The 25,530-nt window shown below is 35.4% G+C and overlaps 1 non-coding gene across 1 annotated transcript; it reads right to left on the bottom strand.

Annotated features, from left to right (window-relative positions):
* Nucleotides 1-24,887: 24,887 nt before the first annotated feature.
* On the bottom strand, nucleotides 24,888-24,994 carry LOC149229147 (U6 spliceosomal RNA). The gene has a single exon (XR_016248598.1). It is a non-coding gene; the product is annotated as a U6 spliceosomal RNA (small nuclear RNA).
* Between the last annotated feature and the right edge of the window lie 536 nt (nucleotides 24,995-25,530).

Raw genomic sequence — 25,530 nt, 5'->3', positions numbered from 1 at the left:
ATAAAAGTTCTCTTTGCATGAAATTATACCTCTTGGTGTGAGGTGGGGTGATGTGAAGCAATAGTCTAGAGAGTTGCAGAAATTGGGTAGGATCCATTGAGGTGTGTTTGTATCATGGATCATTACCTTACTATGGGAGCCCACAATATTAATAAGAAGGAGGATCAGTGTCAGTTAGATATTGAGAAGTGTAGAGCAGTGTTGACATCAGAGTGAAAGGCTCAGTAGTAAAGTCAGCAACATCACAATTTTCCCAGTAGACAATTGTAGACACAATTGATTCAGTTTATTTTGTTTTGATGCTTTTTGGTTGCAGATGTTGTAGAAGCAACAACAAAAGTGACAAGTGTTTCACACAAAATTTTCCAAAAGTACCAGATCAGGATAGAGTTGAATTCCTTTCTTGTTGAGAGGGAATATTGAAAATAATAACAAGAAATTTTAAAAATAGCATCAAGAAAAAATTCCTAATTTAATTTGTCCTTGAATTAAATTGGGAATAAAATTGTAACTCCACATCTCACGACAACTTGTAATAGTTAACTAAGTTAATTTGACTTAGTTAGGTTAGTTAATTCGAGTTGATGGTCTAACTAGAGTCATGTAGAGTGTCTCCTACAATTAGGAGCACTAATTGAGTTTATTTTGAGTTGTAACTATTTAATTCATTCTAACTGATTTAAAGTCAGTTAAACTAGTTCCAACTGATGGAGGAATTAGTGGGAGGTCTAGTAGTGGGGTGTAACATGTAGTAGTGGGGTGTAACCTGCAGTAGTGGGGTGTTGCCTGTCAAATAGTAGGGTGTTTCCTGAAGTGCAGTGTGGTGTTTCCTACAGTGATCAACGAATAAACTGAAGATTCACTCATGCATGTCAGATCAAAGAAAGACCTATTTGAGATTGGAGTTCAAAGACAATGTACTATTAGTTATAAAATCATGTAAATTAAACAAATGGTGCATGTATTCAGAAGAAGGCCTAAAATAAATCAGCCCTTAATTATAAAACTCACTAATTTCAACCATTCGAATTGCCTTTTAAAGGAGGAATGAAGGCACAAATTTAATCATTATTTTGGTAAGCATGAATTGGTGAGATGAAGCAATAGGAAGCACAAGTTTGTGCATGGAGCTTGTGAGAGCAAGGAAGTAGGAGCTTGGAAGGCTAGAAATTTTGCTAAGTATTGACCAAAGGTAGTGAGTCGGCCAAAGGATAGAAAATACTTGTGCAGGTTGAGAAAAGCATATTGTATTCAGCCAAGGCTTGTCTAGGAAGCAGTGAGATAGATAGATATAGTGCAGAGGTTGCTCAGGCTTGAGAAAAGCATTGTAATGTTATCATATTTTCTAATTAATGCAATATATAGATAGCAGGGGTTCTTAGCTGTGGCTTTCCCTAGAAAATTATTGTGTTATGTTTGATTGAATTATTTCTCATATATGCTTCATGATTTCATTGATCATTTATTGTTTCCGTTGATGAGTAGAGTAGATTCAAGTCAATTGTTTTAACATATTACACTCTGTAGTGTGATTCTACAATGAATTTCTACTCTAATTATGGGTATGATGCCAACTTGAGTATACTCTGCATAGACCAAGATAGGGGAGAAACATCTCTTGCCCTATAGGTAACAAATAGGGGTGATACTCTAATGTCCAGAGATCCCTCAACCCTAGGAGCCCTCCATCTCAATTCCTCACCCTGGAAGCTCAGACGGGGGGGAGAGTTGGCTCAATTTCCTTGATCAATGATGCCCCTTATCAGAAGGGGTCACATCCATCAATCCAAGCTGCTCTTTGAAGACCAATAAATTCCCTTTCAGAAAATCCTTGGTAAGAATATTTTCAATCTGCTCATATGTCGATATATCATGGAGTCTAACGACTCCACTCTACACCATGTATCGAATGAAATGATATTGGATCTCTATGTGCTTGGGCTTGTCATGAAATACATGATTCTCTGCTAGATGTATCCCACTCTTGTCGTCACAATATATCATTGTAGTGTCTAGGACCTGCTCAAATAACTATCTAAAGAGCTTCCTCAACCAAACTACTTCACAGCTAGCCATGCTAGAAGCAATGTAATATGCCTTGGTGGTGCTTAGTGCTAAATTTTTTTGTCCTAATCATCCAAGATATCATGGTAGATCCAAGGCTAAAAAAACATCCAGATGTAATCTTCCTGTCAACAACATTTCCTCCCGAGTCAATGTCGATATATCCATGAAGTCCTACATCTCCAGCAAAATATCTCAAACCAACGGTCATTGTCCTATGCAAATATCTCAAAATGTGTTTGGCAACAATCTAATGTGTATGGAGAGGATTGATCATGAATTGAATCATCGTGTTCAATGCATAACATATGTTTGGACAGGTATTCACTAAGAACATTATATCCTCAATCAACTATCTATACTTGGATGGATTCGCCAAATCAGGTCTTGGAACTTCTCCCCATAACTTCTTGAAATTCATTTCCATCAGTGTGGGAAAGGACTTGTATTTCTTCATTCCAAATCTCCAACAACTCACGACATATTTTCCTTGTGAAAGGAAAATATCACCAAGCCTTTGCCACTCCTCAAGACCTAGAAAGTAGTGCATGAGTCCAAGGTCCTTCATCTCAAATTCAAAGGAAAAATCCCTCTTACACTCGATCATCAGGGACTCACTACATGTCAAAAATAGATCACCAACATATAAAACCAAAATCAACGACATACATTGAACTACCTTGAAGTAGAGGTTGGTATCAAAATTGTTTCTTGTGAATCTAAACTTCACCAAATAGCTGTTTATGCGAGCATACCATGCTCTGGGGGCTTGCTTCAAACCATACAATGCATTCTTCAACCTGCATGCATGTGTCTTTCAATCCTCTTCTTCAAATCCCTATGGATGCTCAACATACACTTTTTCTTGTAACATGTCATGGAGGAATGTTGTCTTCATGTCCATATGATGAAGGGCCCATCCTTGAATTGTGGCAAGAGAAAATATCATACGAATGGTTGTATATCAACCCATAGGTACAAATATATCATCATTATATTCTCCCTCTTTCTGGAAGAATCCTTGAGCCACAAACCTTGCCTTATATTTCTCAATGCTTCCATTGACTCCATGTTTGATCTTGAATAACCATTTTGAAGTCACCATAGATTTCCCCTTCAGTCTCGACACAACGTCCCATATGTCATTATTCATAATTGTTTCATATTCTTCAAACATAGCATCCTTATAAACTTTTTATTTCATGACTTCTTCAAAGGTGGGAGGTTTGGTTTGAATCATAGTGCTCATAAATGCAACATATCCCTCGTACCTGCATGGATTCTTTCCTTTTCTAAATGATCTTCGAGCGGGAACATATCTCTCATATTCCTATATTGTGTCACGAAGCCAAAGTGGCCTCTTCCTGAGAGGAGGATCACATGGAGGAGGATCTAAGGGGTCCATGGGCTCCATGGGATCATCAACAATGTGTCTCTCGGATTCAGGCATGGAAGGACATTCCAAAACATTCATTTCATCATTCTTCTTCTTAGGAGGAGGAGGAAGAGGAAGGTACCATGCTTTCTCAAGGGTAACATCTTCGTCGAATGTTACATCCTTGCTGATTTCAACCTTCCCTTGACTAGGAATATATATTATAAATGCTTTAGAATTTTCACAATATCCAACAAATGTACCTTTTCTTCCTATGGCTTCCAGCTTATTTATTTCGTCCTTCGGCACATGGAAATATATAGGGTAGCCAAAGATACATAGATGACCAACATCAGGCTTGAAACATGTGAACACTTCTTCGGGGGTCTTATTGTCTAATGCTTGATGAGGCACCCTGTTTTAAACATATACATCAACATTCGTTGCTTCTCCCCAAAGGAACTTTGTAAACTTTTGTTCATGGATAATGGAATGAGTGGTTTCTACAATGGACTTGTTTTTTATTTTAGCTACTTCATTTTGTTCGAGATTATAGGGCATAATCATCTCTTTCTTGATACCTTCCTTCTTGCAAAAATTGATGAACTCATTTGAAATGTACTCTCCACCATTGTCAGACCTGAAGATCTTAATTTTCTTCCCTGTTTGATTTTCAACCAAAGCTTTGAACTCCTTGAACATTTTGAAGTATTCATCCTTATGATTCAAATAATATATCCATGTCTTTCTTGAGAAGTCATCAATGAAGGTGATGTCCACCAAGAGAATGTATGAGCATTAGACCACATATGTCGGAATGATGAGTAGGAAGGATTGTAGATCATTTCCTTCATGTTTTCTTATCATGTTTTGATCATATTATATTTTTTGCATGTATTATTGTTGGGTTGTTGCAATGATTAAGTGTTTGAGTTATGAAAATTTGTTTTGGTGAGATTATTATGATGTTTGAGCTTATATTAGAGATAGTTTGTTGGGTTTCTCATGTTGAGCAAGTTTGAGAATTGAGTTTAAAAATGTATGAAACATGGTTCACATGGAGGTGTTGAAGGTGTGAGGATTCATTATAGACAATAAACAAGGTGGGAGCCTTCTAGCAGATAGATCAAAACGAAAAGTAGATTTCTCGATAGTCTAATTGGAGTTGGGCAAGGCTCGTTGGTGGTGGTGTCCTCCAGCGAATGATAGTTCGTAGAGTCATGTGAGAAGAGTCTTTATGTTTGATCTTGCTAACAGACTATCTTAGTAGTTGAGTCTTCTAGCTGTTGGGGGTAGCTTCTCTATGTAAAATGTGTTCAACATAATAGAATATTTTAGTAGCAGAGCAGCAGGTGATTTTTTTTGCCGTGGAGAGTGTTTTCCACCATAAAATATTTTGTTCTATTGTGCATGAATCCTTGTTTATTTCTCATTGTTCTCATAGGTTTTTATATATGTTTTAATCTACTAATGGGTTAATCAATATTGTGTTGCAGTAATTGGAAAAGGAATTTAAAAGTTACTAAACATAATCACTATTGATTCACAACCCCCCCCTCTCAATAGTGAATACATTTCCAAAAGTTGATTTTGGCACTCGACTCTGGGAATGGGAATTTTATCTCTTCCTCTCCTCATTTTTCCTCTACCATTCACTTTGGTACATACACTAGTGAGCTCTCTCCCACAAATTTGGTTAGAAGCAATATATAATTACTGCGACTCAACCTGGAATTAGGGATTGAACCTCTAACCATTCACTCGACCCTCGGTCCATCAAATTTTATTTCCATTAGTCCTGACTCTCTGAGGAATGTTTCCATTTGGAGAAAAAAGGGGGTAAACAAAAAAAAAATCATCATGGGATCATGTTCTCACTAGTTTGACATTCAATTTTATGGAATATTCAACCACTAAAATTTCCCTATCCCCAGGGGAATGTTCTTCTCAGGCTCTTAGAGATTCATCACCCGATCATCCCATTCCTCCATGAAGCTTCTGTCTCTAAATATACGGGGTATCGGGAGCACCCTAAATGGAACTTCTTGTGACATCTCATTGGTGCCCATAAACTATCGATAATCCTTATTCAAGAGACTATGATGATTAGGGATAAGGTTGGACCTTATTTTATGAAATTATGCCTGGGGTGGTGTTTTTTTATAACAAATACTCATAGAATATCAAGGGGTTTGGCTGCTTTGTGTGATCTCCTGGTCATTAATTTATAGGCTTTAAATACTTTTGCAAGTATTCTTCTCTATGGTTTTTCTAGGGGGTCCATGTCTGAGTCCACATCTTGATTATTTATGTTCCATATGGCTCTAGACTGGAGTTCTAGAATCAGTTGGATTCTTATGGAATGTTGCAAATTGGCTATTTTATCATGGTTGGTGATTTTAATTTGACAATGGATGTGGGAGAAATATGGGGTTCGAAATGCAAAATTGATCCTATGGGGAGTTTATTTCAGGAACCGTTTGGGTCGAACCATTTTGTTGATATCATGCTAGATACTATTATTCCTACATGGAGGAATGGCCACACTGGTAGGGATGGTATTGTGAAAATATTGGATTGTTTCTTGGCCCATGAAAAATTGTTTGAGAGACTAGGTGCAATACATTCCTAGGTTGTCCCCATGAGGTTATCAAATCATGATCATATTATTCTTCAATGGATTGGGGGATTGTGATTGGAAAGGAATCCCTTTCAAATTCAATCATACATGGTTAAAAGATATTGAATTTGAGAATATAGTTCCTTCTACCTAGACAGAGGTGGAATTTCAATAGGTGACTTTCCGGATGGACATGGTTTATAGGAAATTAAGTGATGTTAAGAAGATTGTGCAGAAGTGGGAAAGGGAAAGGAAGAGGAAAACTATCGAAGAATTAATAGAGGTTGACAAAAAACTCCAGGTGATATCTAACCCATCTCAATAGGATTTATTTTATGATTATCAGAAATAATTGGCACTTAATCATGAAAGGCGGAAGAGGTAGGTTTAAAACTACAAGAGGAGGAATGGTGGCTTAAAAGCCATGCAATTTGGATCAAAGGAGGCGATAAAAATACAAAATATTTTCATAGATATGCATCTTAGAGGAAAAGAGAAAATACCATATGGGAGTTAAAGGATTTTGGGGGAAGAAGCATTTCCTTGCAAAAGGACCTCCATAATGAGGATGTGCACTACTTTAGACAATTATATTGTGCCAGAAAGGAGGTGGATATTGAAAATAAATTAAGGGTTATACAATCATATCCTACAATCTTTGATGACTCTAACAATGATAGCATATGTAGGCCAATATCATATCATGAAATGGTTATTGTTTTAAAAAACATTCGTCAAGGAAAAAAGTCCTAGCCTAGAAGGGTGGTGTGTGAAATTATTTCTACACTTCTTGGACATCATGGAGCAAGATTTGCTTCATATGGTGGAGGAGTCGAGGACCTCATGTGTGATCTCTGTTGCAGTTAATTCTACATTCATTACTTTGATCTCAAAAGTCTCTATGTCTACTTGTTTCATGGACTATAGGCATATTTCACTATGCAATATTGTGCATAAAATGATATCGAATATCAACACTTCCCAAATAAAACATACATTATCAAAATTTATTGTTCTAGAACAATTTGGGTTCTTAAAACAACAACATATCCAAGATGTAGTGGCTATTGCATAGGAGTGCATGCATTCTATGAAGGTTAAAAAGAATTATGCTCTTCTTTTAAAATTGGATTTGATCTTGAGGCTTTTGATTTTGTTGATTGGAGTTATCTACGAATGGATTTGCATAAAACAATACTTTCTGTAAAGGTTTTCCATTGGATTATGGCTTGTATTACAACAATGAATTTTTTGTTTTAATAAATGAGGTACCTTCATGCATTTTCAAGGCATCTAGGGGATTAAGACATGGGTGTTCATTTTTGCTACTCGTATTCATAATTTTTATTGATGGGATGAAAAAAATGATCAGTGAGGAAAATTCCAGGGGGGATTTTGCTGGGTTTATGATCACAAAAACCATTTCCATTACTCACCTTATATTTTTTGATGATGTTCTTATTATTGAGAAGGTTTCCATTGGTGAATGAAAACCCCTCCACTTGATTATTTGTTCGTTTGGTGATGCCTAAGGATTCTATATGAGTAATGAAAAATATATTTTGATTGCACCAGCACTGAATGATGCCATGGTCACGAAGACCACTAATTTTTTTGGCGTGGATAACATCCCATTGGATGGTGTATTCAAATACCTTGGTTTCTTACATACCTGAAACCAAATAATTATGGAATTAAAGATTGGAGCTAACTAATTGAAAATTTTGAGCCTAGATTGTCATCTTGGGCACATAATTGGTTGACACTTGGGGGTAGAATGATCCTTGTCCAATCTGTATTATAGAGTATTATTGTTTATTGGATGTATTTATATCTTATGCCAAAAAATATTATCAGGCCAGTTAATTCTTTTATATCCAAATTCTTATGGGTGGGTTCCAATGATTTAAAAGATATTCATATGGTCTGGTTAGAGGTCATCTCCAAAAGGACTTTGGACAATGGATGGGGTTTAAGGAATGTTGAGCAATTTGGATGGGCTCTCGTAGTTAAGATCATATGGCTGACACTAAATGATGATGGCATATGGTAGCAGATTATTAAGGATAAATACCTTAGAAACTAGGATGTTCTGAAATGGATAAAGGATGGGGCCTTATCTCTGTGCTCTACCTCATATATATGGAATAACCTTAACAAAGTGAAACATTGGTTGATCAGAAATTTAAGATGGGAGATTGGTTCGAGAAATTTTGTGGAGATTGACCTAGATCCTATTAGTGGATTCATTGGTAACCATACTTTTACCTACATGATTATCAGGTATCTACACAATCTGGGTTTTGTTTCTTAAATCAGATACAAGATCCCCATCTTTCCACCAATATTTTTCTTTCTTGGATTAGATCTCGAGATTTGGGCTTATATGGTGAATTGGTTGCTTCTTGGGACAGGTATATAAACAACCTAAACCTGGAATATATCTCTTTGTATGACATGGATGATAACTATGCATGGAATGGGAATTCAGTAAAGGGACTAATCTATGTGGATGAGACATATAGATACATCACTAGTGCTAATAAAAAATCTACAGTTAGCGGATGGTTTAGTAAAATATGGCATTGGAATCTTCCACAAAATCTCAAATACCTTGGTTGGCTAACATGGAAAAATAAAATATTAACTTGGGATAATTTTTGCAGGTGTGGGTACACGATCCTGGAAAATGTGTTACATGCTAGAATGATCTTGAGGATGTGGTTCACCTTTTCCTAAAATGTCCATTTGTGGTCTCAATATGGACCCATGTGTTGAATATTTTGACTTTTATCGTGGATTGGAATTTCACATCGATAGAAGCATGTTTACAAGACTAGAGGTTGGGTTATAAGGAATTTCACTCATTTCCTATTTACATTTTCTGGGGCATTTGGTATAAATGCTATTATATTTGACAATTCTCTATTGAACATTAAACACAGTTGCTTGAAGATATGTTCTTACTAGAATGAAATTAAACCTGTGGTAAATAAGGGAACTTCGAAAAGCTTTCAGTTATTGAATATATGGTGCAATTTTCCTATGGGGTTCTTTGATGGGGTGGAGATGAAACATAAGTGTGGAAATGGGGCATACATTGTCATAAATCTTAACCACTTTTATCATTTCAGTGGGAATTGTGGCATAGGTTCCAACACCAGGGAAAAGACCATTTCTCTTTAGGGGGTATTATTTTGTGCACTTTGGCTATCCATTGAATCAATTGATGTCTTTGGTGATTATAAGCATAATATTGATTGCACTATGTGTAGGTTTTAACCCTGTACAGAAATTACCTTGAAATGAATTCTTAAAACAGAAAAATATATAATGGTGAGAACATAAAATAAATATACACAAAGATTTTCCCCTAGATCCCAAAACTGGGACTACTAGATTGATTTTTCATTATATTCCTTTCAATGTTACAATTCATATATATACATGTTGAAGCATTCATAAGCCCTAATCCACTAACTCTAGATTATAACATAATCGTAGTTCCCTTGACCGATCCACAAAATACCATGGGCAGAAAACCATCATGCCAAAAGCCATATGCAAACCCCATGCACAAAACCATGGATAATTAAACCCACCATATTTGGGTCTGACCCCCATCCTTGGGTCTGCCCAACTATTATTGGGTCCACATCAAAAACAAATTCCCCGAGGCACTACTTCAGACCCCTTGCAGGGGGTCTACCAACACCCTACAAACCCCCTGACATGGGAGGTTACCATGGAAAGAATATAACACACACCCAATATTCTCCCGCTTGTTTTTTTCTTTCCACATAGGGGGTCATAGGAGAGCTTAGTCATTGGTTCAGGCTTACAATGCCCATTGTTTCTCTACACGAAGAAAACTTCTCAGTGCTCAGAGACTTTGTCAATGCATCTCAAACATTCTTGAAAGTGTCCAACTTTATCAAAAACATACTTTTGTCCTCAATCATATCCCTCACAAAGTGATATTGAACATCAATGTGTTTTGTCTTTGAAGGACAAGCAGAGTTCTTTGCCAAGAAAATTTCACTTTGGTTTCCAAATCTATCGTTATATCTCTCTATACCAGCCAAATACTTGAACATAATCTCTACAACCAAACCGATTCTTTACTTGCATGAGTGCCTACCATGTATTCAACTTTTGTAGTTGAATGTTCCACTACAAATTATCTCTTGCTCATCCAACTGATTGCTCCTACAAATAGGTTAAACACATACCCACTTGTAGATCTTCTCTGATCCAGGTCTCCAGCCCAGTCTGCATCAACAAATCCATGTGTGTTCAAAATTTTTTCTAGTCCTAGTCTTCCTTGGAAGCACAAACCATAATCACTCATGCTACGCAAATACCTGAAAATCTGCTTCATTGTTGTCTAATGCTCCTTCCCTAGTTTTTACATAAACATGCTCAATACTCCCACTGCATGTGCAATGTATGGTCTAGTGCAAACCATTGCATACATCAGACTACCAACTGCACTCTCATATGGAACATGGGACATGTCATATTCCTCTTCCTGTGTCTTGGGACACTATTTAGCACATAACTTTACACCTACAAGAATAGGTAACATAACCATTTTACCACCCTACATATTAAACCTCTATAATATTGTCTCAACATACTTTCTTTGGTTTATCCATATCTTCTTCTTTCCAGATCTCATTTAATTTCCATGCCCAAAATATAGTTTGCAACACCATGATCCTTCACGAATTTGGAGGACAATTGGGTCTTTGAATCCTTGATAGTTTCTTTGTTGTTTCTAATCAACTACATATCATCCACATACAAGACTAAATAAATAACATGATCAATTTAAAATACTTATAGTGATCTTGTTTGCTTCTGGTGAAGCCAAGTCCCTTTATATATGTATCAAAATTTTGATACCACATCCTTGGTGACTGTGTTAACCGATACTGAGATGTTTTTAACCTGTATACTAGTTCTTTCTTCCCCTTCACCGCAAAGCCTTCTGGTTGCTTCAGGTAGATCTCTTCTTCCATATACTCGTGCAGAAATGATGTCTTTACATCCATATGTTCTACCAAAAAATCAAAAGCAACAACAATAGATAAAAGTAATCTAATAGAAGCTAACTTGGCAACATGATCCAGGTGGCTCTAGAAAGACACACAGGACAAAGATGGCTCAAAAATCAAAGCATTTAGATTATGCTCGAACTAAGACCAGCTCATAGATCTCGTCACCCTGATCACGGTGGTGCGAACGGTTCGTCAAACCGAGCTCATATGTGAAAGATAGATATCTTCAAAGTTTGACATGACAGGGGAGAAGTGGGGCCCACAGTGTGCCACATGGCATCCCGATAAGCAGGTGGGACCCACATGGCAGCCCATCAACTATTGACACTTCACGTTCTCTCATTTGTTTCCTAAACTTGCATAAGAGACAAAAATCATGGAAAATGGTTATTAAATAACCATATAACGAAATATGTTTTAATATATAGTTATTAAAAATAACTATATAAGACAATCAAACACATGGTTTTGGGATCAGTGGCAACAACCCCCGTCGAACCCTTTAAACAACCTTATCGCAATCACAAACCATAAACGATATATATATATATATATATATATATATATATATATATATATAGATATAGATATAGATATAGATATAGATATAGATATAGATATAGATATAGATATAGATATATATATATATATATATATTGGGGTTGGCGGCCATAACCTCCACCGAACCCTCCACAACTATCGCACCATATATATATGTATATGTAACATAATTTTGTGTTATATCGGGGTGGGCGGGCCACCGGCGGTGGACTCGGCCCACACCCCCATTGCCCTAACCTATTGTATCGCGCCAATAGATATATATATATATATATATATATATATATATATATATATATATATATATATATATATCAGCCCAACTCCTCAATACGCACCGATTTTGTCGCCACCCGATATCATGTATTGCCGACATTCCATAGATCACGCCAATACTACGCAGCGCCAACCGCCGATGAACGCGATTGCCAATATAGATATCGGCAAAACCCCATATCAGCGCTGATATATGTGCCAACACCCATTTTAATCGCCGATTGCAACTGCCAATCGCCAATATTAGTACAACAATGCGAGGTTTTCGAGGGCGGGCCACCCAATGCAGACCCGACCCCCTATTTCAAATACTTTGTTAGTTATAAAAGTTATATATGGAAGAGGTGGGATTTGATCCCCCGAGCTCTTCCTAACCATAAGCCTCTTTTAACCAATGCGCCAACTACTTACCTCTGTGAATCCGCCCAAGGTTTTTCTATTTAAACAATGATTTTTACCTCTGCACACAGTTCGAGGAGGAGAGAGACTACAGGCATGGATATCGAGGCAGAAGGCAAATTAATTAATATTTTAATGCAGGAACCATGAATTTTGCAGGAGGGAAAAATTCTCACTTTTTCAGAATTTAACAAATTTTATATGGTTTTCACACCTCTCATCACCACAAACACAATGGTATTGTTTGTTTTTTCATCAGAGGTCTTAACTTTTCGGTCATTTCCAGAATGAATGTGGAACCATGATTTCAGCAAAAACAAGGAGCGGAACCATGAACCATGAAATTTTCTCAAGGAGGTAAAATTTTGACATTTCAGAATATAATCAAGTTTATACTTGTTTTTCATGGTTTTCCGCAGGGATCATAATGGCAAGATCAGATTCGCCATCTGAGTTGCAGATTTATAGTCCATCCATGTAACATGATCTTTGAGGAATCTCGAGGGAATCTAAAAGGTTCCTTGAGCCCAGAATTCGGATTTTAGATAGTCGATTCAGCACTACTCAATGCCACAAATCTAATGGTGTCTTCAGATTTCTTAATCTCTCATTTCTTCTTCTAGTCACCTTTCTAAGTGCCAGTGCAGATGTCCACATTCTTATGCGAGCAACCATCTTCATGCGATCAATGCCTTGAGAGCAATGGTCTGAGTAGCTTCAGCAGTGTGACATCCACTTCTTCAGATGGCCCTTGGTTGTGAGGTATATGATGTGTTCATGTACTTCTTCTTTCTGCATTATGTAGTACAGATCCTTGATTGATATTGGGGTAGGATCTTCTTTATTACTTGTTGTCATGATTCCTTGCTTAATTTGATGTGGAATCTTCTATGTGATGTACTTGTTGTCATAACTCATCATGTTATGCTTTGAGATCCCTTGTTGTACGTTGCTGGGATACTCTTGTTGTCATCATGCATGTGTTTTTCTTTTACATCCCTTTTGTGCCATGTTGGCGGGATGCTCACCATGCATGTTTTTGTATCATACTGATAGGAGTCTTTTGATTGAGAGTTCTAGTTGTGGAACATCTCTTAGAGCCACTCCTACGTGAGGGAATTTTTCCTTGTATGATCGCGACATCATCTCTTGTGTACATCACCATTATTGACAGCACTTAATGCAGCGGCCTACACCATCTTGACACCAGGGCTCGGAGACATAGTCCCTCTTGGACAAACTCCGTTATCAATGCTTATGTTTTCATGTGCTGATGATTGTTATGTTCCTCTTCTTTTCTGCATGAAAATGTATTCATTAATGTTCTTTTAAAATGCAATTTAACACATCATGAAAGTAAAAGGTCTTGGAAGGGTCCTTCTTCACACCCGGACTTGGATCACAACAGGAGAAAAAATATCACCAAAATCAATTCCCGACACCTGGGAATAACCTTTTTCTATCAACCGAGATTTTTATTTCTCCACCTTGCCTTCTACATTCATATTCTTCTTAAACACCCATTTGTTTCCAATGGGTTTCTTTCCATCTGACAACTCCACCAAATCCCAAGCCTCATTTTTGTCCAAAGATGCCATTTCATCAACCATGGCCTCTTTCGAAAGTTTTCCATCCTTTGAATCCACTGCCTCCCTAACAGTTTTGGGATCATCATCAATAATAGATAAAGAAATTTTTTAACAAAGTAGATGAACTATACCTCTCTAGCTACCTTCTCTCTCAAACTGGTCTTCTTAAAACTCAAGTTTGGGGCTCTTCCTCTCCTGATTCTTGTTTTGTTATAGAGTATGATTCTTCCTCCTTTAGTTCAAACTCTATCTTTTCAGGTTCCTTTGGTAGGAATTCATGTTTAATAATATCCTTCACCTCTCTAAACACCACATCTCAGTTGTACAAAACTTTCCTTGTTTATGGGTTCCAAAGCTTATAACCTTTTAAACCATCCTTATACACAATAAAGATGCACCTTTCAGATTTACTATCTAACTTGTTTCTCTTCTCCTTTGGAACATGTACATATGCATCACAGCCAAATACCCTGATACCAATCCATACCTCATGTGGAGTCTTATCCTCCAACATTGATGAAGGTGATATGTTAAACAGGTAACATGCAATATCTGCTACCTCTACCCAGAATTCTTGTCCTAACCCGACACCATTGAGCATGCTTCTTGCCTTTTCCATCAATGCCCTATTCATTCTTTCTGCAACTCCATTTTTCTAAGGTGAGTATTGATTAGTCTTCTATTGTGCTATGCCACACTTCTTATAGAAATATTCAAATACTTTCTTGTAGAACTCTCCACCATTATCTGTCCTCAACACCTTGATCTTCTTCTTGTTTGACTTTCCACTAGAGCCTTATATTTTTTACACTTGTCAAAGACTTCATATTTTTTTCCTAAGGAAATATATCCATGTATTCATCAATAAGTCGTCTATAAATGATACATAGTACATAGATTTACCTAGAGATGGAACCAAAACAGGTTCAAACACATCACTTTGCACAAGCTCTAATATCCCTTTCGCCCTCTTAGCACCTAAGGGGAAACTCACCCGATTTTGCTTCCCATATACACAATGTTCATAGAAATTGAAATCCAGAGAGAAACTAGACATACCTTCCACCATACCATTACCATGCAATATTTGAAGGTCCTTCTCATCAATATGTCCAAGTCTTTGAAGCCACAACATAGTCTTCTCTCCAAAGACCACCAACTTTTCTGCTCTACTTTCAGGAACCACATAACTATTACACCTATCAATAAAAAAGCTACCAAAAGCTTGTACAGAGTTCCAATTCGAACTCCCCACATCAATACCAGTGCTCCCCAAACCATCTTGTAGGTATCTTTCTTGAACACTATTTTTACACTTGTATCATCTATCTTGCTTACATAAATCATATTTCTGGCCAATGCAGGAATATGTAGAACACCAAGAAGTGTTCTAATCCTTCCACCTTGCAATTGTAGCTTGAATTTTCCACATCCTACAATTTTGGCCTTCTTATCATCCCCTAGGAAGACATCACCACTATTATATTTCTCATATTTGCAGAACATCTCCCTATGGGAAGTGAAGTGAAAGGATGCACCTGAGTCAATAAACCATGCCTCATGATATACATGTGTACTTGAAGAGGAAGCCAAGTACACATACCCACCTTTAGTTGAGGTGGTTTTCAACTCTGCTGAAGGATCATCATCATATCCCTTGCCTTTCTTAGGAGTTTTATATCTATAGTCCTTTTTGTAGTGATAGTCTTTTTTGCAATTCCAGCATACCTTTACAACATTTCCTAGAGGTTTAGATCTCCATCTAGATTTAGATCTCACACTTGAGGACTTATTTTTGTTTAATTTATGGGAACATAGTCATACAGACAATGCATCTCCATTTTGGCTCCCCATATTTTTCCGTCCCATCTCCTCCAACAACAAGGATGAGACTATTTCATCAAACGTTAAGGTAGTTGTATTGCTACCTATTGAAAAAACTAGACTATCCCACGATATTAATAAAAACTTGCTTACCACAATATTAAAGGCGTTTAGATACTATGTCACCGAGTCTCCATCCTTCATCCCCAGGTTATATATTTTTTTTCCACGGGAACAATTTATTCACCAGAGACTTAGATTGGTACAAAGTCCCTAACTTGTCCCACATAGACTTCACTGTAGCTTCCCGTGATACATTCAATAATAATAAATATGAGAGACATAATCGTATTTTATTCTTCACCTTCCGATCTAACTTCACCCAATATTATGTTGGAATTTCTATTGGTGTTGTACCCAGTGTTTTAAAAATCGGTCAGCTTGAACCGAAAACTGGTCAAACTGGCCAGTTCATTAGCCGACTAGGTCAAACCGATAGAAAAACCAGGTTTAAGCCCCCTCCTTGCCCAAAAATCACATAAATCAATCCTAACTGGCTAGTTTAGGATGAAACGAGTCGATTTATGATCAAATCAACTGGTTTCGTCCAAAACCAGTCGGTTCATTACCAAGTTCGTGGCAGACCCACACAACACAGTTTAGGAAGGTTCCAGGGTGTTTTGGAGGGAAAATAAGGGTTGTTTCCCTCTGAAAACACCCTCTCCAAGCCCTTAAAAGGGGCTTACCCCTCTCATTTGTCTTACACATTTCATTTAGAGGTTTCGTGAGTTTGATTGGGAACTTGGAGAGTGTTGAGTTTTTGTTGGAGTAGTCATCTTGGAGTTGGAGTTGGGGCTATTTTGGAGATAGTTTGGACCTATCAGTGGAGTTGGGATCTTCAAGAAGAAGCTAGGGAGGCTAGTTTTCATTTCCAGGTAAGGATTTTCACTCGAAAAATTCCTCATTTCACTGTTGTCCATGTATTAATTTTTTTTATGTGTTCTATGCTATCAAATCTCTAGTTCTATGCTATCAAATTTTGTAGGATACACGTGCATTTATTTTCCTAAATTTTGCTTTGGTTTTCCATTTTTCTTAGCTGCATATTTTTTTTTAAATGACAGATTTCTTTGCAAATTTTCATTATTTCAAGACAACATGGCTCCAAAATCCAAGGACAGTGCATGGAATCATTGTGATTTGATTGATGGAAAATGATATATTTTTTTTCAATAAATCTATTGGAGGTGGGGGTATTCTTAGATTGAAAGAACACTTGGTTGGGATAAGAGGCCAAGTAAATCCATGTGAAGCACCAAATGAAGTGTTAGGTCCTGTTAGGGAATAATACCTTTTCAATTTTGAAAAGTTTGAGGAGAATAAGGCAAGGGAGAAGGCTGTCTAAGATGAAATTGCAAGGAAGAGGGAATTATTAGAAGCTATGAAAGAGAGTGGGTATGATGATTATGAGATTCAAGACTTCTCTTCTACCCCTTCCACCAATGACCCCTCTCACTATGCTCCTCCTTCTCTTGGCCAATAATCAAAAGGAACAAAGAGAACAAACATCCAGATTTATTTCTCATCCTCTGCCACCATTGCCTCTTCTAATCACAATTCCTCCCAGCCAAGTCGTCAACCCACTTTGGATCAACATTGGAAAAAACAATGCAAAGAAACTTCTTATCAATACATTGCTAGATCATGGTATGATGTAGATATCCCATTTAATGTTTCTCGCTCACCTTATTACCAAGTTATGTGGGACTCTATTTTAGGTACAGGAAAGGGCTTCAAAGGCCCTAGTATGCATGACTTGATGGGAGATCTTTTGCAACAATAGATTTCTTCCATTGATGAGTATTTGGCTGAGTATAGAGATTCATGGCTCAAAACAGGTTGTTCCATCATGTTAGATGGATGGACCGATGGAAAGAACCACAATATCATTAGTTTCCTTGTTTCTTGCCCTCAAGGAACCATGCTTTTGAGATCAATTGATGCATCTGATAAGGTGAAGTATGCAACCCTTCTATTTGAGATTTTGGATGACATTATTCAGGAAGTGGGGGAGAAGAATGTTGTTTAGGTCATGAAAGATAATTCCTCAAACTATGTTCTTGCTGGAAAGATGCTTGAGTCCAAATATAGGACCATATTTTAGACTCCATGTGTTTCACATTACATAGACCTCATGCTTGAGGAAATAGGTAAAGTGGAGTGGGTAAAAATCATTGTAGAGCATGCCAAGTGCACTACTAAATACATTTACAACCACTCATGGGTATTGATCTTAATAAGGAAAAACACTGGGGGAAAAGAACTTGTTAGGCCTCCAATTACAAGAATTGAAACTCAATTCCTCACATTGCAATGTCTCAATGCTCAAGAGATAAACCTACATAAAATGTTTTCTTCTAATGATTGCACTGAATCTTGGTGGGCTCGTAGACAAGATGGAAATGACACCAAAAAGAAAGTGTTCTACAATTATTTCTGGAAATGTTCTGTATATCTTGTGAAAATTACCAAGCCCCTTGTTGAAGTGCTAAGGATGGTGGATTGGGAAAAATTGGCCATGGGCTACATTTATGAGGCCATGGATTAGGCAAAGGAGCATATACAGGTAGCTTACAAGGATAGGTTAGATAAATATGGTCATATATGGGAGATAATTGATAACAGGTGGAATAATCAAATTCATCGTCCTATACATGCAGCAGGGTATTTTTTAAACCCAAAGTATCATTATAAAGCCCGACTAGGAAATCTACAGGATGGGGAGGTCAAAATTGGTTTGATTGATTGCTTGGAGCACATGGTCCCTATCCATGCATAACTGTTGGAAATACATAGACAACTTACTCTTTTCAGTACGACAACTAGTACCTTTGGAAAAAACTTGGCAAAGATGGCAAGAGATGTGGATCAACTAGGTAAGCAATTCCAATTTCCAATTTGTTTTTCTTTTCAAGTTAAATTGTTTACAAATTTAATATTCTAATTATCTATAAATACTTGTAATTTGTAAATAAGTAATTAAATGAACTAAGTTACTAACTAATGTATTTTTCTTTGCAGCACATTGGTGGGAGTCATTTGGCTGCCAATGTCCTCAATTGCAAAAGTTTGCAATTAGAGCCCTCAGCCCAAACTTGCAGTGCTTCAGGTTGTGAGCACAATATGAAGAAGAGAAATCATTTGGAACAAAAATGGTTAAATGATCTTGTCTTCATGCAATACAACCTTCAACTAATGCAAAACCAAATGAGGAACAAAACACCTGATCTAGATCCCATTATGTTGGATGATATTGATCCAACATCAAAATGGGTGGAGGAGGCTGAAGATCCTATGTTTGATGTTGATTTATATTGACATGGCATTAGCAGGGGATGAAGCAGATTTGGTGGCGCCATCAGAACCAAGATTAGTAGCCAGATCAAGGAAAGGAAAACAACCAATGGAAGGCACTAGTCGTGCAACTCAACTAACCCATGCTTCCACTAGGTCCACCTCTATTGTTATTGGTGGTAGTGCTACTGAGGTTGCAGATGAGGTTGAGGCATCCTCAGACTCTGTACCAGATGATGTTTGTGTACCTCCTAATGATGATCATGTGTCTAGTAGTGGTGATGAATTTGATGATTGATCGTGTGTAGAGTCTAGACTTGTAGTCTTGTAGTAGGTCAATGGTCTCATAGCTTGTAACATTGTTTTTGGACTTTATAGGCCATTTAGAGTCTCATTTCTTATGTATTTTGTCAATGATATGTATTGTACTCAGTGCCATTTTGATATATTCACCTTTACATGGTATATAAATGAGAAAAATTTGCATATTTTGTCTCTGTTGGCTTGGAATCATCGTTTTAAATATTAAAAATAATCTTTTTTCAATAAAATTTAATTATTTAATGTATTTTTTTAAAAACCGATTCATTGAGATCTGACCAGTCCTAGTTTGAAATCCGGTTTATTAGGTGGACCGGTCTAGTCACCGGTTCCAGTGTTTAAAATTATGGCCGTACCTAGATCTACAATAATCCACTGATCTCTGTCCACCAACAGATCTTCCATCTTGAGCTTCCACAACTCAAAATTATGACCATTAAATTTCTTGATCTCTATCTTTCCACTATTCGTCATCTTCTTTCACCAAAAGCATTGATCCTGTAGATCTCCCATTGAATAAGGTCTACCATAGGCCCAAGCAAAACCCTCATCAGCAAAGACGTCCCCTTGAAGTTGAAACTTCTTTGATACGAAATGTAGGTTTGAACTCTCTATAGAAATTAACTACAAATGAATTCTTAAAACAAAAAAATATATAATGGCAAGAACATAAAACAAATATACATAGAGATTTTTCCTGAAAACCTGAAATCAGGACTACCAGATTGAATTTTAATTATATTCCTTTCAATGTTACAATACATATATATACATGTCGAAGCATTCATAAACCTCAATCCACTAACCCTGGATTAGAACATAACCATAGTTCCTTTGAACGGATCTACAAAATACCATGGGAAGAAAACCATCACACCCAAAACCATGTGAAAACCCCATGCACAAAACCATGGATAGGTATCCCCACCATATTTGGGTCTGCCCCCCATCTTTGTGTTCGCCAACTATTATTGGGTCTGTATAAAAGATAAATAATCCCGAGGCGCTCCCCTGAACCCCATGTAGGGGGGCTACCACCCCCCTACAAAACCCCTAACAAGGGGGGCTCCCGTGGAAAGAATATAGAACACAACCAACACTATGGAGAGGTCTTCTTTTGACCCTCAAATGCTCATAAACTAGATGAAAATAATTAGGATGTTGATCATAGGATTCAAAAGGATGACTTTCTCCCATATATTTAGAGAACAAAATGGAGTTGCCAATGCATTACCAAATGTAGGACACAAATATCTACCTAGGGAAAGTATATATTCAACCTACTTCAATGACAAGCTACAGAGGAAGGAGAAAATTAACTACACAAAAGTTTATTCACCATGTTCTAGGCCTACTATGTTTGTTTTCGTTTTGTATATTTGCTATAAATTTTTTAGAAACAATGAATATTATAGGTTTCTATTTCCATGTAACGTTCTCATCATAAATAATTTTCTAGTTGGCATATGTGACAATATTTAGTGCTCTCTGGTTAATCACTAGAAATCGTGACCCTTTGGAATTTCTTAATGTATGTAAACGACCTAATATTAATATAAAAGACTAGTTGGTTTTTATGTTTTTTCTTTCTTAAAAAAAGTTGATAACAAATACATAACTTATATTATAAAATCAATAAAAAGATTGATTTCTCTATTAATTCTTCTAATAATCTAAACAAAATCAAATTATAATTAAGTGTATCATAAAATTCTTGGTTTATTTGTTTTTAAAATATTTTTGGTTTATTTGTTTTTAAATATATTTTATTGATAAATTTTATTAAAAATATGATAAAAATTTGTTAAAATGATAAATTTTAATTATTAAATTTATAAAATTGAAATGTTAAAGAAAATTTCAAAAAAAATGATTTTAATAAAAAATAAAAACATAAAATAATTTAATTTCCTCTCTATAAAACCTCAGACATATAAATTATATTATTATAAACCAATAAAGTTCAAATGAGAAAGGCAAAACTTAAAACCATTAAACTTTACCTATATTTATAACAGATAAAAAAGTAAATTGATATCAAACATATAACTTATATTATTAAGCCATATAAATTACATGGTATAGGATTAAAAAAATTGTGAATTTATGTAAGTTTCCTTGTAACAAAAATCAATATAATTGAATCTTACTGTTATTGGATTAATTTAAATATTTAATTTTAATTTTTTTTATAATTATTAAAAAAAGTTAATAACATAATTTTTAATATAAATATATAGCTTATCTCATGAGCTTCATAGTGAAACAGTTTGTTGGGAAGTTCCTAAAACGCCATGGATGGAATTGATCTGCCATATATGTGAAAATAGGAACATCGAGGATGAAAACCATTTCTAAGATCACAATCTTTGTTACAACACTGAACTTCCTAGCCTTTTACAATGTCAATGTCAAAATTATAGTGAGCTCGGGAGACTTCTCTTCAAGCTTTTTGAACATAGGAATAAAATCTTAAATCAAAATAAATAATTCGTTTCTTTAGGTGAATAGATCAATGTTTGATCCTCGAATAGATCCGAATAGATCAATGTTTGATCCGAGCGAACATTAACCACCATCATCATCATAATATAATATTTAATCAAATTATAATTTTTTATTATTCAAATATATTTTAAAATTTATAAATAATTTCAATTTTATTTTTTTAATATAATTTTAAATATTAATATTTATTATTATAGCAATTCATTTCTTTAATAAATAAATAAATAAAAATAAAATAAAATGTTTAGAAAACTTTGTTCTAAAATTTTAAATCGACATTGATTAGATGCTCAACATTTATAAAATTGATAGATTCTATTGAGAACCGAGAATGAGGAGCAGGACCCCTTACGTCATTGAAACATCTCTATATTCAATTTTAAGAAAACCTTCGCTTTCACAATCGCAACAAAAGACACGGAATATTTGCTGGAGATGGATCCCCTTACGTAGATTATCTATCACATCATCCCATCATGCCTGGTTTTTCTGGTTTTGGAGTAAACATGTATGATTTTTTTTATTTGATTTTATTTAAAATTTATTAGATAAATAGTGATGAGTGATATATTAAATATAATGAAAATGTAATTTTGTCAAACTTAATTTAAAAAATTTAATAATTTAAATTATATTAAAATTTATCGAAATTTTTAAAACAAATTATCCACTATTTATTTTCTTTATTTTTATTAACTAATAATTACATTGACACTTCTCTCTTTTATATTTCTCTTTACTGTATTATATTTATTGATCTTTTTATTTTTCTTCCCTCAAAATAATAAGTTAGAATTGTGACAACCTCCATTTCAAAGGTCTATTATAAATTTATCGTACTCATGATTCTTCAAAATTCATTCACATAAATTTGGAAACCCTAAATTATCCATTATTTAAATAGACCTTTAAAATTTAATATAGTTCAAAAAATCTCATTTCCACACATAACTTGTAATTTTAAAAAATTTTATTTTATAATTTAATTTTGTGATTTCAACTAATCTCATTTCAAAGAATCTCATTTCCTACCAATTAATAAAAAATATATTTACAAAAACTCTAAATATACTAATTAAATTATTATGGTTTAAAATATCTAAATGTCTAATGAATTTTTATTTTTTTTAACTTTTAAATTGTTTAAAGTTCACGGTTAAAATTTGTAATTTCACAACTTAAATTTCAACCAATTCTATTTTGGACAAATCTCATTTTCTTTTGTAATTTCAACAAATCCTATAAATTGTGCCCAGTTCACAAATAAGTACAATTTCACAATTCAATCTCATTTTTTTTTTCTTAGAAGAAAACCCTGTATAATATTCCTATTATATATAGGAAAAACATGTATATTATGGAACTTTTGAAGAAGAGCGGGCTGAAGCCCAAAATCTGAGTGTAACTTTTCAGAAAATACATATTTCTTTTTTGATAAATCAAGTATGTAGACTATTATAAAGAGATATTCAGACAAAAAACATATTACTTGGCCATAAGACAGTATCATATGTACGGGTTCATGAAACATACCAGAATAGAGTCAACACTATATACTCAGCATGGAGAATGGCTGAATAAAGTGTGTGATGGATTCTGCAGTGATGCTCAGATGCCACATGCCACATGGAGACTGCAAACCTTTCTTTGATAGTTCGTCTTCCTGCTCATTTTGCGAACGATTTATATGTGTAATAGGATAAAGTGTACGCTTCCATAATGTTGATATCCTGCCCAGCCATCGAGAAAGACTGTCCATTTTTATGGATTGTTTTCCGATTACATGTTCTATGATGATTTTAGAATCACCGAATATTTGGATAGGTCCAATAGGTCCAATATCGAAAAAAAGCAGAATATGAGTAGACCATGTAGAGCCATGGTCTTAGTTTTGTTGTTGGTTCCTAGGCCACCGTTCCAAAAGATATAATACTGTAGGTCCTTTGTAATGTAGATGTAAACACCCAATGCACATTTTCCATCTTTTTCTGCACCATCAAAGTGAGCCTGTGGAAAGATATGCTGAATAGAGGCTGAAACACTAGTCTGAGACTTCAATTGTCGTGAAATATATGGAATATATGGAGAGACTGATAAATAATAGGGGATAATCTTGTCGACTATATCCGAAATCCTCCTTGCAGTTTTGAAATATCTTTTTGTTTCTTCACTTCCATACAAACCAGAAGACAATAAGTGGAATGGGACCCAAGTGATTTTCTGTGAACCCCATTATTCGAATGCATTCATTCAAAAAATAACTTATAATTTCAACACATCTCATTTTACAATTTAAACTTGTGATTTCAACCAATCTCATTTGTTACAAATTAATAAAAAATATACTGCAAAAACTCCCAATCGTTAACTAGTTAAACCACGGCATCCTTTACTATGGCAGTTGCAGCAGACGACATGATCAGGGTTTGTTAATGAAGACCCTGAACTTTTTAGGATGCCATAAATCCAGGTCCAGAAATAACTGGTTGTCGGACGGACTGACGTCAGGAAATTGTCGGAAACAGGTGATTTTGCCGATGAATTTGTCCTTGCCCGTGCTGCAGTGGTCCGCAGATCTATTTCATATTACCCAGAATCACAGGCGATTCGAAGCAGCCGACGTCACAATATGGTCCACTGGCAATCCCTCGCTTTCAAGATTCTGGCGAGCACATGTTTTGTCAGAGGTGTTTTTTTCACTCGAAGAAATTGTTTTAGAACCGTTTTTAGGTGTATATAATTTTGTTCGGGATGGGGCCACAAAATTTTTTTGAATTTTTTTTTATTTAATAAATTGGTAATAAATCGAAAAACACCTAAAAAATTGTTTTAGAACCGCTTTTAAATATATATAATTTTATTTGAGATTAGATTACAAAATCTATGAGAACAAATCTTCCCATCTAACTAATTAGACCACGTTCACGCACTCAAAAAATTTAAACCATTTCACAATTGTGCCGGTCATCCTTGTTGGGCAGGAGCATGCTCATCTTCTAGGTATCGTTCCAATTTTATCTGATATCTCGTCGATCAAGGTCTTTCTGTGCATTAATGGTTTCAGTCTCGTATTTCAGTTCTTTCTCTGCATTAATGGTTTCTGTCTTGTATTTCACTCTGTTTGAGGAGGCAAATTGCAATGACAAAACTTGCAGCGCAAAACAGAAGTTGGAAGTGGGTGATTTCCTTACACCTCTTTTCACTGTTAGTTCTAGTTCCTGGTTCGCTGACTGCTGACTGTGAACCCAGAAATCTGACAAAACTTGCAAAGTCTTTATACTATTCTACAAAATTCTAGTCATATTTTGAAAAAAATTGGAAGGGATTTTTGTAAATGGAAGTAAAAACTGTCAAAAGTTATAATTTCAGGTATCTTAGATGTTTTTTATGGTGTTGAATCTATTTTTACCATCAAATACATGATTCAAACACTGCATCTACAAGATTTTTTGAATTTGTTTTGCCTGGATTCCGACCATTTTTGGCCGTCCAGCAATTCTTCCGCCTCGGTAGAAGATTCCATTTTTTAATAAGATAATGTTTTATTCGATTTATTTATATTTTTAAAATCGTAAT

Source organism: Pinus tabuliformis, chromosome J, assembly GCF_031772625.1.
Source record: "Pinus tabuliformis cultivar Carrire ecotype Pingquan chromosome J, CPIR1, whole genome shotgun sequence".
Classification (NCBI taxonomy): Eukaryota; Viridiplantae; Streptophyta; class Pinopsida; order Pinales; family Pinaceae; genus Pinus; species Pinus tabuliformis.
Note: the sequence above shows the minus strand (reverse complement) of the source record. Positions and strands in the feature narration are given on the sequence as shown.